Source organism: Cajanus cajan, chromosome 10 (assembly GCF_000230855.2).
Source record: "Cajanus cajan strain Asha chromosome 10, NIPB_CcT2T_4, whole genome shotgun sequence".
Lineage (NCBI taxonomy): Eukaryota > Viridiplantae > Streptophyta > Magnoliopsida > Fabales > Fabaceae > Cajanus > Cajanus cajan.
The window spans coordinates 37324774-37330773 of NC_138526.1; positions in this window are offsets into that span (position 1 = coordinate 37324774).

A 6000-nucleotide genomic window follows, 5' to 3' on the forward strand; every position below is an offset into this window, starting at 1 on the left:
GTCATCCTAATCAAGGCATCTGCCACAATATTATTTTTACTTCTATGACTCTCTCCAAAGATCAAGTGCCTAGGGTTACCAACTAGGGTTATAGGCCATTCTGGTGATTTGGAACGGCCCGTTCTAGACTACCAAAAATAGGTCTCTTTAGTAGTTTGGAACTGCCCGTTCCAGTTTGGGAACGACCCGTTCTAGGCTACTAAATCACCCATATTGAACTTTTGGGCCTTCGCACAATCTTGAAAATCAGGCTGTTACACCAAGGGAAACCTAGAGGAGGAGACTAGCAAGATCCTGCTTTAGTTTCAACTCCTACTTATCCAGGTAAAGGGGGAGTGAGAAACCTTGCTCTGGGTGTGGGAATGTATGTTGGGTAGTGGGATTGGCCCCCAATCCTATGTTTGTTGTATGCTTATTTATGAGGGGTTTTTCCCAATTATATATGTTTCTTCTATTTGCTCTTTTTATATGTAAATAAATGTATGATTTGAGATCTCTATGGGTTCCTATAGCAAACCCTATGGGAATGCATTGGTGATTGTAAGAGGAGATTGTTTGAAAAGGTAATTATATGAGTAAATTGTATTGTTTTAAATGTTTATTGTATGAATTAGAGTACTCTGTGAATTCCTGTCGGAACCTTATGAGAAACAGACATATTTCTAATATTTTCTGTTTTATCTTTTGATTGTTCTGATGTTTTTCTTGTTGAATGAGATGTACGAATATGTGTTTACTTTCGCAAATAGACAAGTTTTGATATGAATTAAAGTGCTTTGTGAAGACTATGTGAATATGATGAAATATGATGATGAGATATGATGATGAGATATGATGATAAGATATGATGATGTGATATGATGATGAGATATGATGATGTGATATGATAATGTGATATGAGAATGCATAGAGTTTTGATTGACATGCATCATTTGCATAAATATTTTTAAGGGTACGATATGGAATACACCGCCAGGGAAGGCCCCCTAGTGTAAAAGTTTTGGGGATTAGTCCTTGGGGATAACTTGGTTTGTAAGTCCTATTCTCGCCCATTGTGTGCATGGGATGTATCTTGCGCGACTTAGCTATCCTGACGAGACCCTAGTAGTATGTCCTTCTAGTGAGAGTGCGTAGAGGGTGTAACCTGACATGTACTCCTAGACTACTCTTCGTGTATTGCTAGCGACAATATGCTATGTGATATGTTACTGACGCCACATGCATGATAATATGTAGTATGTGTCCATACATATGCATTCTTAATGTTATATGATAAATTGATGTTTTTATGTCTTGGATGAGTGAGATGTGATATTATTATTAATCTATCTATGCTATACATGTCTTGTTTGCATTTAACTATCTGATGTATATTCCTACATTGTGAGCCAGAGTGAGATGTTTCTCACTCCATTTTCTTTTGTGTTGCTTTCCTTTGACTATTATACAGGTGATCATCAGCGTGAGGTTGAAGATGTTGGTGATGAAGCTTAGGCTTCTATGTTGGGTTTTTCTCTGATAGGATATGTGACATCGGGGCGTAGATAGGATTAGATTAAAATGTTTTTTTTATTAAATTGTTTTGGAAACCTTATTTAGCATCATTTCTTTGTAATTTTCACTGATTGAGTTATTTGTTTAAGTTATTGATGTGGTACTCTCTATCTAAACACGTTTGGTATTTCAATTATGAAAAATTATGTTATTCAAATTTTGTTACATATGTATTATGGTATGCAGGGTAGAGGGTGTTACATCTAGAGCATCCACACTTGGCAAAAGTCATCTCACACCTGGTGAAAGTGTCACAGGAAACCCCTAGAGCTTTCGCACTTGATGAGGGTCATCTCACGTCCAACGTGAGAGACCCTGAGAGCAAACTTTGCTCTTAGCCTCAACAACACCCAACGCTCCCTAAGTGGTGCCCAACAATGTATTAGGAACAACACACAACAAAAACATAGAATTTGTGAGCCACACTTCAAATTATCCAAACATACAACTCAATCGGTAAAAGCATTCAATAACAAGCAATAAACATTCCATATCATTCAATTTACATGTACAACCAATATCTTTACTCAAAATAACATCAAGTTTCCTTAGAGTTTTTCATGGTAACCCACAAGGACCTTAAATCATACAATTAACATCCAAAACATGAAGTTAATCATACATTCAAATAATTCATGTTATTAATTATGAGTGAAAAGAATAAGGAGCATACAAAAGCACTAGGGGAAACCCCTCATACATAGGCACATAACATACACAAGATTGAGGTCAATTCCTCTACTCGACATTCAAGCCCATACTTAGAGCAAAGTTTCTCACTCCCCCTTACTTGAATAAGCTCTATACGATGGGTGCACGACTTCGATGTGATTTCCTTCCTACTCTTACTCTTCGAGCTTTGAAGCGCGTGTGTAAAAATAGAGGTGTAAAAGGATTTGATCATAAAACTCTTCTTTAAAAAAAACATAACCCCTTCTAACCTTCTAGTTAAAATATATATACTAATGACGATTACAAATTTCTTCCCTTTTTAATAAAATATTGTACTATCATTTAATAAACACTACTAGAAAAATTAAAATTAGAGAGGGAACGAATTCGTCACTAAATTTTATAAAATTTGTCACAAAACAAATTAGTGACGGAATTTGTGACAGAACTGATTTCGTCACAAAAATTGGCGTGACGGATAATTTCAGTCTGTCACAATCAATGACAGAAATAAGGCATCACAAATAATATATTTTTAAAATTTCGTCGCAATTTGTGACGACCTCTAAGTTCGTCGCAATTTGTGAGGGACTTGTTACGTCACTAATAAATAATTTGTGACGGATTAACTCCGTCACAAATTTGTGAGGGATATGTGCCTCTTAATAACGTCACAAGTTGAGAGGGATGTTGGCCTCTCAATGGTTCTATTTCACGACATTTCACTTTTTAGCATGTTTTATCCTTTCTTGCACGATTTCTGAGAAACTTCCCAAAAGGTCACCCATCCTTATTTTACTCCAAGTCAAGCACGCTTAACTGTGAAGTTTTGATGAGATAAGCTACCAAAATGTATATGCATGTTGTCAGTATAACTTGTACCAATTAATTCATTTAAGTCATCCTCAACTATACAATCTCATACTTGTATTATAATAATAATATATTTAATAAATACTTATTTATAAATATTTACTTTTATAATTAACAATCTACTTATTTCTATTTAAAATTATAATTTAAATTATTTATTTTTATAATTATCATAATATTTTCACATCAAATTTAAAACCAGATATTAGTTATACAAAAATATTAAGATCATATAGTAAATTGTCAATAAGATTTTAGTTAAATAATTTAAAATAATTAATGTTTCAATTATATTGTTAATTAACAAACAATTTATTCCAAAGCTAATTAATTTTTTCTATATTAATTATTTATAAAATATAATAACTTTTAATTTAACAATTGAATCGATAAAATTTAACACACACCATGAGTTATTGAGCGGAATAACTTTACTAAGAGTTATTTTGTAAATTATTTGATTCTTCCACTCTCTCTCTATCTTTCTCTCTCAGAGAGAGAGAGAAAGAAAGATTATACTAACACTGGTGTAACTTTTACTAAGTATTACACATCGCTCAATAACTTTATATTAAATGTGAATTTTATAAATCCAACCGTTAGATTACTATAAAAATATAATAATATATAATAATTATATTACGTATAATAATAATAATAATATATTTAATTAATCTTTATTTATATATACTTACTTTTATAATTAACAATCTACTTATTTTTATTTATAATTATAATTTAAATTATTTATTTTTATAATTTATAATGATAATATAATTTATAAAATTATAAATGTTTATTTATTACATACTTATAGATTAGATTTTAACATTTTAAATAAATTATTAAATAATTTAATATATTTATTTATCTTAAATCAAAGATATAAAATTCAAAAAATGTATTTATCCTTGTTTTATTTTCTAATTATCAACCATTAATAAAATACTAACTTAAAATCTTGTCTAATTATATCATAATATTTTCACATCAAATTTAAAATCAGATATTAGTTATATAAAAATATTAAGAGCATATAGTAAATTGTCAATAAGATTTTAGTTAAATAATTTAAAATAATTAATGTTTCAATTATATTGTTAATTAGCAAATAATTTATTTCAAAGATAATTAATTTTTTCTATATTAATTATTAGTAAAATTTAATAACTTTTAATTTAACAATTGGATCGAAGAAATTCAATACACACTATGAGTTATTGAGAAGAATAACATTACTAAGAGTAATTTTTTAAGTTATTTGATTCATCCACTCTCTTTCTATCTCTCTCTCTCTATATATATATATATAGAGAGAGAGAGAGAGAGAGAGGAGGGTTATACTAATATCAGTGTAACTTTTACTAAGTATTACACATCGCTCAATAACTTTATTTTAAATGTGAATTTTATAAATTCAAGAGTTAGATTAAAAGTTCATATCACTTTATATGTATATATCAAATTTTATTAAAATTGAACAACAACGTGAAGGTAATCAAAATGTTCATATTTTAGTATATTTTGAAATGTATATATTACGTTAATTTTTTTTTATAAGAATGAAGTATCAAATCATCTTGGATTAATATAAAACTTTGTATATATGATTTAAGAGTAAAGAATTTTTAATTTAACGGTTGGATTTACAAAATTCTTATTTAATATAAAGTTATTGAGCGATGTAATAATTAGTAAAAATTACATCGATGTTATTATAATCCTCCTCATATATATATATATATATATAATTTTATTGACCTTTTTTAATATATGATTGTCAATTCTCGTAAAAAATTCTTACATTTTTTACAAATATAAATTTGTTGGAAATATTCCATCAGTAATATAACTCTTCCTACGAATTTTTTTTGCACCGAAAATATAAATTTTTCGACGGATAAATTTGTCATAATTTAAAACAAAATTAACATGTATTCTTTAATTTTTCATAATTCTTACATATAAAAATTTCATAAATAAAATTTAATATTTTGAGAGGGATCAATAATTCCTCACAAATTTCGTCATAAAAAATTTTAAGCTATTTGTGAAGGAATTTGTGACAAAATACAAATGTTGACAAAAACTCCATCACAGAATCCGTCACTGACTTATTTATTATAGTATTGTGACACATTTTTGTGAGGGAATATTTATAGAGAAACTTAATCCGTCACAAAATTCGTCACTAATTTTATTTTTTTATTCAGTGACGAAAATTGTGACGGATCTTTTAGAGACAAAATTTAATCCGTCACAAAATCCGTCACAAACTTCAATAAATGGTAGTTCGTCACATAAATTAAAATTTCCTCATAAAATTCGTCACTATTAGTGATGATATTTTGTCCGTCACAAACATTCGTCACAAATATTAATTTTTCTAGTAGTGAAAAGATCATGTAGTATATTCTAAAATATATTACATAATTAAAACAAATATTAAAAAACCTCTGTTAATAAATAAAATATTTATATTTATATTATCTTTATGAAAAAAATGGGGTGTTATAGATGTTGTGTGTGTTGTTTGTTAAAAAGGTAAATGTAATGTAACGTACAAGGTATTTTTGGTCCTTTTTGGATTACGGGTCTAATAGTTGATCATGGAGTTAAGTTGGCAATTGTTAAATGTATACATGTGAAGTTCAAGTTGGTAAATGTGATGACATGTATTGTATTGATTAGGATAGTCGTTAAATTAGATTAACTATGTTAGTTAAGGGGTAAATTTTGACACATTTTAAAAAATGGAAGACTAAAAGTAAATGTTTTAAAATTGGGGGACAAAAAATGGATATTTACATATGTAAGAAGACAAAAAAAGATGTTTAACCCATCTTTTAATTTATATTGTATTCCTTATATTTTCTATTATAAAAAAATTAATATATTAAA